Source organism: Danio rerio, chromosome 24, assembly GCF_049306965.1.
Source record: "Danio rerio strain Tuebingen ecotype United States chromosome 24, GRCz12tu, whole genome shotgun sequence".
Classification (NCBI taxonomy): Eukaryota; Metazoa; Chordata; class Actinopteri; order Cypriniformes; family Danionidae; genus Danio; species Danio rerio.
The window spans coordinates 14,767,993-14,781,346 of NC_133199.1; the positions used below are offsets into that span (position 1 = coordinate 14,767,993).

Here is a 13,354-nt window from a genome sequence, read left to right on the forward strand (position 1 = left end):
CATTAGACACTATGAAACAGTCTCGAATATCGCAGTAAAACTGCGTTCACACTGGGCTTTTCCTCCCATAGACCATTCATACGCACGCGAATGTGTCAGATCGGAAACGCAGGGGTCATGCGTCAAGTTTCGCAGGTTGCTGTGGTGCAAAGTTCAAGCTTGGTGATCTCTGACCTGCAAAATTGCATCACTCGACTGCGTGAGACCAACCAAGGATCAAAATATGACCTCTCTGGACAGAAATTTAAAACAGAGCAATCACTCGCTTTTTTTATTGCCTAATAATATAGTTTATTCCCTCCCCTTTTCGCAGCGCCGCATGACAGAATTCGAACACACTAACTCTAGTGTGACCGTAGACCGTAGCTTTAGATGAATTCAATTCAATTCAATTCAGCTTTATTTGTATAGCGCTTTTACAATGTAGATTGTGTCAAAGCAGCTTCACATAAATGGTCATAGTAACTGGAACAGTGTGGTTCAGGTTGTTCAGATGAATGAACCACACAATGTCAGGCAGTTGCTGGATCCATCAGATCCACCTGAACCCACTTACACTCAATCTCACTTTCTGATTACTAATCAGCACCTGCGCACAGACACACATTGAGTCTTCAAAATGTCTTTAAATATTTGGTTCTGAAATCGATTTGCAAACACTGTGTTATGTACAGTCATAGAGTTGTCCTCTATAAATCTGCTCTGATTCAGAAGCCTATAACAAACTGATTCTGTTGTGTCCATTGTGAACAATGAGAGCACACCTGCAGCTTAAACAAACACACACCAGTGTCTGCGTCACTCACTGAGTCACTCCATCAACAAACTCTCAGACGGAAACAGATGGACATAATGAACTAAGTGAAGAGGGAGTGCTTTACTCCTGAAGCCCTTTCATTATTAAGAGTTTCTGTAATATTACACTAAAAAAAGAGATCTGCGGTTGTCAGATAAACACAGTCTGAGAAAATACAATGCAGGGGTCAACAAGAGTGAAGCATAAAGTTTGCTAAAGAGTGGTGTGCATTAAGGAAAATAATTACAGCATGTTTATTTATTTTTATAAGATACTGAGTCATTCTAAAGAGGCTAAAAAACCTCTAACAACAGGTTGTCCAGAGTAAAATCAAAGGGACAGAAAACCCTTTCAACCAATCATAGATGCCTTTTTTCCCCCAGGGTTTTCCCACATTATACTATTCTATCCTGCTATCATTCCATTTGAATAGTTTACTGTATTACTTCTCTATTTTTAGGTTGTCATAAAATATTATTATTAAATTATAATTACTATTATTTTAAACCATATTACCCCAGATATGCTCTATATTGTTCATGTCTGGGGACTGGGCTGGCCAATCCTGGAGCACATTGACCTTCTTTGCTTTCAGGAGCTTTGATGTGGATGCTTAAGTATGAGAAGGATCCTGCTGGAGTGTTTGACCTCTCGGGTGGTTTGTAAAGTAATGGGCAGCACAAGTGTCTTGATACCTCAGGCTTTTGATGTTGCCATCTATTCTGCAGATCTCTCACATGCCCTAATACGAATGTAACCCCAAACCTTTACTGATTTCCGTGAGAATCTTGGGTGTATGCGGGTTCCAATAGGTCTCCTGCAGTGTTTGTGATGATTATGATGCAGTTCAACAGACGATTCATCAGAAAAATCTTTTTTTTGCTACTTTTTAAAACAATTAACTTGAAGTCAAGATATTACTTGTTGCTCTTACAACTGGGATCAACGACAAGACTTTTGTCATGCAGTGTAGTACACTGTAAAAAAAAAAAAGTTGAATAAACTTAAAATAATAAGGCAACTGATCACACACAGCTTTTTGAGTTAACTAAGTCGACTTAAAATATTTTGTTGAATTCCTTGTTTAACCAACAACATATTTTTGTTTGCTGAACAAATATTATCATGTTTACTCAACAAGATCTTTTGTTTGCTGAACAAAAGTTTTCACATTTATTCAACAAGATCTTTTGTTTACTGAACAAAAATGATCATGTTTACTCAACAAGATCTTTTGTTTGCTGAACAAAAATTTTCACGTTTATTCAACTAGATCTTTTGTTTACTGAACAAAAATGATCATGTTTACTCAACAAGATCTTTTGTTTGCTGAACAAAAGTTTTCACGTTTATTCAACAAGATCTTTTGTTTACTGAACAAAAATGATCATGTTTACTCAACAAGATCTTTTGTTTGCTGAACAAAAATTTTCACATTTATTCAACAAGATCTTTTGTTTACTGAACAAAAATGATCATGTTTACTCAACAAGATCTTTTGTTTGCTGAACAAAAGTTTTCACGTTTATTCAACAAGATCTTTTGTTTACTGAACAAAAATGATCATGTTTACTCAACAAGATCTTTTGTTTGCTGAACAAAAATTTTCACGTTTATTCAACAAGATCTTTTGTTTACTGAACAAAAATGATCATGTTTACCCAACAAGATTTTTTTAGTTTACTAAACAAAATAAAACAAACTGATTCATTATGCATTTACTATTAATTTTTAGGATTCAAATTAAATACATAAGAATAGTCAATTCACTTTTTTTATTTTTAACTGTGTTCAAATCACAATCCAAAACATTTGCATACAAAATCAGCATTTGACATTAGCCGTGTTCAGCATTGGGCTAGTTTGTACACAACTAGTACTGAATGTTTCCAGATTTGAAAAGATTGTACACTGCCTCAACATAAAATAACTGGCAACCTTACTAAAACCAAGCTATTAGTGTGTCTAAACACTCAAACCAGGTGAATATACAATCATCTAATCAGAGTAAACCCTAAAAGCCACTCCATTCAAACAGTCTTTAAAGTGTACTGCACTTTTGTCAACACAAGTACATCAAGTCCAAAAACAGACCTCAAAACATTCAAACAGTGGCACAGTAGGAAGAGCTTTCGCCTCCCACCAAGGTCGCTGGTTCGAGTCTCAGCTGGGTCAGTTGCCGTTACTGTGTGGAGTTTGAATGTTCTCCCTGCGTTCACGTGGGTTTCCTTTGGGTTCTCCGGTTTCCCCCACAGTCCAAAGACGTGTGGCACAGGTGAATTGGGTAGGCTAAAATTGTCCGTAGTGTATGTGTGAATGAGTGTGTATGGATGTTTTCCAGAGATGGGTTGCAGCCGGAAGGGCATCCGCTGCGTAAAACAAGTTCATTGCGCTGTGGCGACCCCAGATTAATAAAGGGACTAAGCCGAAAAGAAAATGAATGAATGAATGAACTGAACTCTCGCAGATCATGTGCCACCAACCTCCATAAAACATGCTGAATCACTTAAAAAGTATATTTGAGTTCTTTTGGGTGTTCCATATTCAGTCTATACAAGAGGCTGAACAAGTAAGCGAAGGCTGCAGGCAGATGTGTGATATCCTGAAGTACTATGGCCTCCTCCAAGATTTTAGCGAGGTTCATCACATATTGCAGGGATGCAGAAGTGCCATTATCATCTTCCACCACAGTGAAGATTCCAATCCTTTAATCTCTGGTGCTGTGGTCTTCAGGGTCCGTGTCCTTATAGGAGATTAAGTAATGGGAAAATTAATTGATGTGTAATATTAATTACTACTTATTAATGTTATTACTATTATGCAAAGAAAATAAAAACATGTAATACTTTCGTACATACAAACAGTAACACTTTGAATAGTCTATAAAGCAATAGCAAATGGTTAATTGCATACCTGTATAGTATTAACTCTAATAGATGTTAGTAAACTGTTTATAAATTCAGCTACAAATGCTCTATTCTTGACTTATAAGCATCTATAATGTGTTTTTATACTTTTTTAATGATTAATGTTTCATTACTAATTTAGGTATTGCAATATTTACAAACCAATTATTTTATGTTTTATCGTTCAGAATAAGTATTAAATGATTAGTAAACTATTCAAATTGACATTTCTATACATGTTATAATTAAGGCATATACTAATAGTTACTTTGTATGTGTTGTATGCTTTATTAACTTAACTTCTTCCAGTTTTGTGACCTAATCTAAAGTGAGAACTAGTTATGCTTTATAAATCCATTATAAATGACAATTAAAGGCTCAGTATCAATCTTATCTAAGCATACTGTAAATTGAAAATAACAAACAAACAAAAACATATATAATAATTGAACAATATATTGACAACTTTTTAATATTTAGCAATTTTTTAAACTTTTATTTTACATAAAATTGCAAAGATTTACTTTTATTTGATACAGTTTCAATTGTGAAAGTTGTTTATTGTCCTGTTTAGAATATAACTGAGCCTTTAATTGTCATTCATAAGGGATTTATAAAGCATAAATAGTCCTCACTTTAGATTAGGTCACAACTGGATGAAGTTAAGCTCATAAAGCATATACTAACATACAAAGTAACTATTATTACATACCTTAATATTAGGATATTTAAATGTTAATTTGAATAGTTTATTAATCGTGTACTTAAGCATTCTGAATGATCTTAAAAACACCAAGTATTCTTAAATAACTTGTTTGTAAATAATGCAATACTTAAATTAGTAATACAAATGAATCATTAAAGTTAAAAAAAATACAATCATTGAGCACTTCATGTAGAGTTATGCTTAACAGAAAATAAATTAACTATTCGCTAATACTAAATAAATTATTTATAGCGTGCAGCTATTATAAGTGTTACCAAGCAGACTAATAAATGTAGAATAGGGTATGAAAATGGGTAACTTACCAGACATATCTTGAGAAAGCAAGCAGAATTTTTACGAAGAAAAATTGCCAATCCCTCAAGAGCTGCTCTTTCTCGATCGGTGACAATATCAGTGACCTAAAGGAAAGTCATTTACAAAGGGTGTTTTACAATCTTATTGTTTTGTAAGTAAAAATGTACTTAGTACATTTAAATGAGCATAGTATTTTATTCATGCTGTTGAAAAAACACATGGCTTTATTTTTAAAAAAGAATTTTGTGGTTTCCATACAATGGAATTTGATAATGGTTGTGTTGGCAAATTTAGAAAAATGTTTAGTTTCATGTGACAATTACTTTGAGTTAAAAACTACAACTATTATTTTCTATTTTCCTCTTTGAATGTATTCATTTGAAATGGTCACTCAAAACAAGTGAAACATCTGTTATTTATCTTACTTCCATCTCACAATCAAAACACAACTTGACACAATTAAAAAGAATGCAAAAGGGCTGGACAATTAAATTGTTGCAATTACGTTTTATTAGACTGTATTACCTGAGCATGAAATTCATGCTTTTGTGTTTGACAGGACAAAATATGTTGCACATGTTAAAAACATCAGACGGGTGTATAAGAAAAAAAAAATCTTAATGAGTACCTGCTCATTCATCTTGTTTAAAGTTGTATCCATCTCTGGACCTATTGAATCCCTTCTTTTTCTGTAGAGTTTCAGGAGAGGTGCTGTATATTTATCAAGTCACTCGATAAACTGTCTCAGGAGATCTACATTACAGATCTGAGAAAACTCTGTGCAGATCTACAATATACAAAAAAAAACATACATATTAATATTTACACATAATATATATATATATATATATATATATATATATATATATATATATATATATATATATATATATATATATATATATATATATATATGTAAATGTAAATATTTAAATGTTCAAATGCTGAATACAGATGTATTTTGAATTACCTATAATAAAAATGTTGTTTGTTATTTTTAGCATTATCATTACTACCTTGAATGAAACCAAAGCAATTGCAATATAGTGACTTACCTCTTCCTTAAAGTCCAGGTTATCTCTCTCTAATTTCCTCCTGGCTAAATCTCAACAACTTCTTTTGGGCAAAGAGAAAAGGTTTCTTGCATCTGCTGGTGAATGACCGTCAAATTTCACTGATGATAGCAAGTCTCACCTCCTCAAGGAAATCTTGCATTGAATTATGACATTGTCAATATTTTAGTCCTTTTGAGCAAAAAGAAAGAAAAATATATATTTAGCCCTTTATATTTTTTATGAAAATAAAAGCTAGCTGACTGTTAAAGCAAGTTGGTCTGAATATGATAGACATTTAGTCGAGCTAACTAATATACAAGCAAATCAAGCAATGAATTACATGAAAATCACACGATTTTCACACAAATTACACAGTTAAACACGTCACCGTTTGTTCCACTGGCTCTGGTTCGAAGGGAAAAAAGGTTATGATGTGCGCAATGCTGACAGCAATCTAGATAAACAGGACATAATGTTATATTCGTTTTAGCAAGGAAATTTGACTTGGATACCTGATCTGGTATGTTATATGATACTCATTGTATTAATCGTGAGTTATTAAAGCAAATGACTCGATTGAAATCGCTATTTGTTTCAAATACATGCACTCAAAACTTTTATTGATGTAAATAGCCAAAACCAAGTGCACGAAACAAGTAACTCACGGCTAAATTATAACAAATAGTTCCGTATTAGGATACACGCGCACATCAAAGCCAACATATCAAATAATATAACGTTAGATGACAACAAAAAAGACATACATAACTGTTACCTATGATTTAACAGAAACGTCGTTGGCCTGCTCTTAACCGCTCTATCACGGTCTCTCACATCATTAATACACTGGTAAAATAGATCGGGCAGTCAGATGGGTAGCACATCGCACAAAAAAACATGTATACAATTATAAACAATCGATTATGAAAACGATTGACACGTAGCTCCGCAGAAAGAAAGATGGTTCGTTTTGTCGCGCGCACGTGACAGGTACCCCCTGCAGTGAGCTATGGAAGTAAATTGCGCATGCGCCAGAAGCTTATGAGGCGCATGCGCCAACAAGAAGAGCATGCATCAACGCAAAACTAAGAATTTTTTAATAGTTCAACGAAATATTTTACGTTTTTCACATTGAAGCACCATAGTTGTTGAACAAACTAACTATTATTTGTCAGCGTTTCAAATGAAAATATTTAAATTCAGTTAACTTATTAATCTTTGTTCAGAGGACTTTTTGAAAGTTGGCGTTTTTACAGTGTACTACTTGTGGGATAACTACTATATTAGCGCTGCATCTATTGCTGTGACACCTTTGTAAACGTGATATGAACAAATGTGTGACACAAACCAACCCACAACACAGAAACAATGGATGCTATCAATAGTGATCTTGTGCAGTAGCTGCTGCTGACTATTTAAATGTATTGGTTTGGTGTCTCTTGTTGCAAATCTAAGGTTGCTAATAGTGATGATTCTCTTGAAAAAACTGGTGTTCATAAATCTGTGTACGTCATGCTTTGGTAATGGTATGGCTCACTTGAAACCTCACGACAGGTTTACCAGGTGCTAGGTACAGAGCATAGTGAAAAAGTCAAGAGCAAACCATACAGAACCAAACCTTGCTGTGCTATTCAGTAGAAAAGCACATTTAGGCCTTGCTCATAGCTCTTGAGAGTGGTCTTTTTTGAATGGTTTTCTAATGCCCGTAAATGTTTTGCACTGCTTATGTACTCTGCGTGCCTTATGCACCTCACATTTTTGCCATTGCACTGTGCGCTTTCAGTTGAAAAAGGTCAGCTCTTGAGCGTCAATTGCATTTTTTTTTCATTCTCAAATCGAATGAAAGCAGAGGCAGGGTTTCCAATGAGGTAACAGCCGTGTTTGTATTCTCAAGACACCTATAGAGACTTTAGAGATAGAGGAGAGACTAATAAAAATAGTAACGCACCGGAAATGCACCTTAACATGCCTCCTTTTTTAGAACAGAATGCCTATGGGTCCACATATGAGTGCAAATGCATTTGCTATTTAGACAGCGTGGTTCAAAACATCAAAATGACTCTTCGCCGAGCTGAAACTAGCAAACGATAATTGCGTCGCACCTTGCGTCGCTTTGTGTCGCGTGTATAGGACCCATTAACATTCGAGAAGACAGAGGGAGAACTAGAAAGACCAAAAGGAATAGAAGGTATAGAAACTGTCACTGGGAAGAATTTACATTATTTCCCCAAGTGGGACATGTTCCTGGATTAACATCTAGATTGATCCTGGAGCAACATCCCATTTAGCCTATCAGAATTAAGGGATACGTTTACCGTTTATGCTAAGTTTAGGCTTACGGTTAAAATCACACCCACCCACTGGGTAAGAAGGTTTACAAAAATGTACTTTGTACAAAAATAGTGCATATTGGTATCTTAAAGTTACATATTTGTTCCTAAGATAAACACTTGTAATTTTTGAAAAAGTACCACACTAGTGACAGCTCTCATACCTTTATTTCTTAGAGTTTGTAGCTATATATTTGCATGGGTAGAATCTTTACTAACAGATCATACTATTTAAGGGTTCCCTGGCACCAGTGCTATTGGATCTGTTTGATTTAGTGTTTATTTGCATTGGTTAGGATCCACACTGGGATTTTGTTTCCAGGAGGGTTTTCTCAGGGGACTGTGGTATGCATAACTCTCACATGACCCCTCACAACTTTCTTTCATTTCTGCACAAAAAACACTAACCAGTCTTACATGCACATTACACCTTAATGTAATTAGACATGCTTAATGTGAAAGGTCCATTCAGACATTCAAACTAATGACATAAATGAACCTGTATTTCAGACTCTATAGAATTATACAACACTGAAACTCCTGACACAGTTTAACATGCATTTTTTTCACAGCAACCAGACACATATATCCTGTAAAAGTGTACTTTTGCTGATCTTTTAGTGCATTTATTTGGAAACTAAAGTAAAGACTTTGTGTTTTCTCAACTGCATGTTATTTGCTCAGAAATAAAAATAATTTGCTGATGTTAAATTAACTTCATAAAAAGGTGCTTGTGTGTTTATTGAGATAAAATATTCAAACTATTCTTTAGTTTGGTGCCTGCTTCTGCAATGTAGTAAATATAACATAAAAATACTGAAGTAATTTCTAGTTTAAATCAATAGCTTTAGGCAAGAAAAAAAAAACATGTAATAATATTAAATTCAAGATTTTATAAAATAATGCTTGACCTTATATGTATACTTATATGTATACTTGTTGTTATTTTTACAATTCTTTTTTTTTGAGAAAATCAAATGAATCAATTAAAGTAATAAACACTAAACTTATTTTTGACCTATTCAAGTAATTATTTTCCTGTTCATTTTGTAAAATGGCTCTGATACAATCTACATTGTAAAACGCACTGCTTAAATAAAGGTGGCTTGACTTGACCTAAAGGGATTTTAAATGAAGCATACACTTTAAAAGCTTGGCTTGATCCAATGCTACATTGTTTTTCCACTCAACCTGCGGTCTGTGTGGGTCTTAACAACCCAGTATTTTTATGGGGACTCTATACTGATCAGTGAGTGCCGTCATTCGGATGAGATGTTAAACCGCAATCCTGACTTTCTGTGGTCGTTCAAAATACCAGGATTTTCCTCTAAAAAGAGTAGAGGTTAAACCCTGGCCAAATTTACCCACCGGCCCACACCAGACATTTACATCTGGCCCACATACCGCATGGAATGATTGCACCTGGTCGGTCCATTCCTGTTTGTCAGTTCTGGGCTACAATTAAGCCATAGGGATACCACATATTAGCCATAATTCAACCAAATGAACCATAACTGACCTTATTTTGGGCCACAGTTTGCTTTTATTCTGGTACTTTCATCTGGACCATATACATGAATGGAATGATGGCTCTAGGGTGGTCTGCTCCTGTTTGCCAGATCTGGGCCACAAATTAGCTATATTACTACCCATATCTGCCATGTCAAAGAGCTATGGTTTGACCCCTATAATTATCAAATGATCACTGTACTTTATCTTTACCAAAAGTGATCTAGGATAACAGTACCATACTTTCCACATCTAACCTCAGCTGATTGAGTTCATACTATCTTTAGCCAGAGATACTCGCCCATATTTGCCATATTTCATCTGGTCCACTTTAGGGTCACAGCCACATTAGCCAGAGTTTACTGTGCCAAAAATTTGCTAAAAGTGGTCCACATATGTTTTAAGACAAACTGGGCCACATTTGCTATATCTTCTCTGAGCCACTTTATTCTAACAGCCACATTAGCCAAAGCTTACTGTGCTGAAAATTTGCCAAAATTGGTCCACATGCGTTTTTACATAGCTGGGCCACATTTTTTCCCAGAGATGGGTTGCTGCTGGAAGGGCATCCGCTGCGTAAAAACTTGCTGGATAAGTTGGCGGTTCATTCCGCTGTGGCGACCCCGGATTAATAAAGGGACTAAGCCGACAAGAAAATGAATGAATGAATGGGCAACATTTGTCATATTTTCTCTGGGCCATTTTAGGCTAAAGGGGTCCACATATGTCTTAAGATAACTGGGCCACATGTGCACCTACACATGTGAGCCACTTTGGGTTTAGACCCAGATTACCCTTAAATAACTATGCCACATTTTTGCCAACTTTGATTTCCGTCATTTGGGCCAAATTTGACATTTCCCACATAGACCACATTAAGCTCACATTCAGATTACATTTTGCCTTAAGTGCATAATCTTTGCCTTAAATAGCCCATATATGAACTGGAATCTTTGGCCCACTTTTGCCATTGTACAGGTGGGCCACTTTAGGCTCACATTTAGTTTGTTTGGGCCAAAGGAAGAACACCAGTGATGCATCATTTTGAGTGTCCAGAAAAGCACTATATTAATGTAAGAAATGGTTAATTAAATTGTACTTTACAGAGTTCCACAAAGTAAACAGAGTGAACATTTAAAAAAAAAGTTTACTTTTTATTACTTTTTGATTTTATTGGACTGCACAAAGCAGCATTATACCAGAACCTTAAAATCTGTTTAGTATTTAGTAAGAGCTGCCTTTTTCTCAATGTGATAACGAGAGAGCCGGCATCTGTTGACATGGCATAATAAAAGCTCCACTGCTTTCATGCTGCTTTGCGCTCGTTCGAGTTCTGACTGCATGATTTTCAAAGGAGTTGAGTCACAGATGTTTTCACACTGCATGACTATCAGGGCTAGCGTTCCAGTGGTGCTGTGTTTACACTGCAAATGGATCGGTGACGGGGTTTCACACTGCATATCTTAACAATAGGAAGAATCGCTGACAACTTTGTCTCGGTTTGCAAACTACATCTCACAACAAAACACACGCAAGAAGTGACATGGAAACAATGTGAGGTCACGTAGTATGTCTTTTGGTATTAACTACATAATGAGAAAGAAGCATTTAGAGGGGTAGACAATGTACTTATTTTGTTCATCTGGCTAATGCAAAAAATCATCAATTTCTCTCCAAGTGTTTTTTCTTTTTCGACCCGGTTGTGCTTTTGCTCAGATGACACGTCGAACAGACATGGGTGCTCCTGCCAAATTTCCAATAGTTTTTCCTCCATTTCTTGCGTCCAAATAGATCAAAAAAGCCCTTTTCTCAACCGATGCCAGGCTTGTTGAAATTGTGGTCTCTACCTTCGTAACTTCTCCCTTAACTTCCTGCTGGCCTGGATGCTAAAACTGGATGCAGAACTAATTTCACAAAGCATGATTTTGAATCCTTGACAAAATCAGATTCATTTAGCATGCCAAATATCTCACCAGTGTCTGCGACTTATCTGCAATTCTCTTAGATCGTGTTTTTGATAGTTAACACTGTGTGATTGTTACCCACATGAACGGGCTTTGATTTGCCTGTATTTTCTAACAATTGTGCAGTGTGAACTCTGCATTACTTGTTTTGTACTTCCATGATAATAAGTTTAGAATACTTTAGCTCATCCATCTACATGATTTCTGCTGGAGACCTGTAGGATGTAATGGAGATGACAAATCCCATGATTCCACACTTGGTTATGGCATCATCAAACTACGCTTTGTTAGTTGTGAATGCACGCCCTCTAGAGGCGAAAACCACATACTGTGTCTTAGTAAAGCACATTTGACTTTATTTTATGATGTAATTTACTTGAAAATAACATTACAAATTAAATTATTTGTAATTTTAGTGTACTGCATAGTGAGGTCAGTTCCTTTGGTTTGATGAGGATGAAGATGTTAAATAGTGTTACTTCTGGTTCCACAATCAAAGCAATCAAATAATGCCAGCAGTCATAACAAATCTCCTAGAGATTAATTCTCACTAATATCCTGTTTTTCCCTTGATCTTGCTTTCTGAGCATGAGCAGATCTCATTCCTCTCATGATTAGTCTGAGTTCCCTGCAGAGGAGACAACCGTCTCAGCCAAGCAGATACAAATACATGAAGAATTTCAGCCTTGGTCTCTCAACTTTCATATCATCATGACTTCTGTGATGATCTGCACTTTACAAGATGTTTAATCACATCATAAATGTCATAACTGCTATCTAGGACACATGAACACATTGCGATTCTTTGTTATGACATTAGTAATGAAACATTACATTACATTGTAACACCTACAATACAGAAAAAAATATATATATTACTAAGATGCATTTTATTTACAATATCACATAGCCTGAACAGTTTAACAGCAGTTTATGTTTCTGCTACTCATCTGTATCAGATCATTTCACAATGCTTGGTTCGACCTTTATTGGCTTCAAAGAAAATGCCATTGAAGTGAACCGGGATCTTTTGAGTTCTTTCAGAAAGTCTTGTTTGCATACCTGAATTCAATCATTCCTATGTTGTTGTTCCTCTAGCTTTTTGCTAGATCTGGTGATAATTGTCTGTAAACCAGTAGCATTGAGCAGTGAGCCTAGCTTCCCACTTGTGGTACTGTTCTGTTGTGCTTGGTACCATTAGCCATAAGGTTGTATGGTACGGTTTGCCAATTTGGTACATTTGACAGTGGAAAGCGAAAAAATGTGCACAGTAGTGTACTGTACAAAACCATACCTCTGTTTCAGTTTTTGCATTTTTATTGTTTTGTTTAGCTCAGCACAAGCTTGTAATATCAAAAACAAAAAGGATACATTAGTGCATCTATCAGAAATAGATCATATAAACGTTTTTCAGTTCATATGATGGAGTGGAACATTTTTCAGCCTTCATTTTGCAATGTTAACATTATAGCAGATCAAGCCTTCACAGCCTAATGTCTCAAGGTTTTGGTTAAAGGACGTATTGTTTCTCCATTTCCTTGGATATCTGCAACAAAAACCAAACATTTCAAATGTTGAGCATCTCTCAATCAGATGTGATTGTATATATATATATATATATATATATATATATATATATATATATATATATATATATATATATATATATATATATATATATATATATATATATTTTTTTTTTTTATGTAAGATTGAATGTATACATAAATAGACTTAGGTGAACACATTTGGACAGGTTGTAAACTTTGTTTT

General features: G+C 35.1%; 1 long non-coding RNA gene across 1 annotated transcript; it reads right to left on the reverse strand.

The window, feature by feature from the left end:
* Window positions 1-2,556: 2,556 nt before the first annotated feature.
* LOC137489216 (uncharacterized) lies at window positions 2,557-6,770 on the reverse strand. Its single transcript, XR_011008595.2, has 4 exons — window positions 5,779-6,770; window positions 5,352-5,510; window positions 4,732-4,827; window positions 2,557-3,539 (listed from the first exon to the last, which is right to left on the reverse strand). It is a non-coding gene; the product is annotated as an uncharacterized lncRNA (long non-coding RNA).
* Between the last annotated feature and the right edge of the window lie 6,584 nt (window positions 6,771-13,354).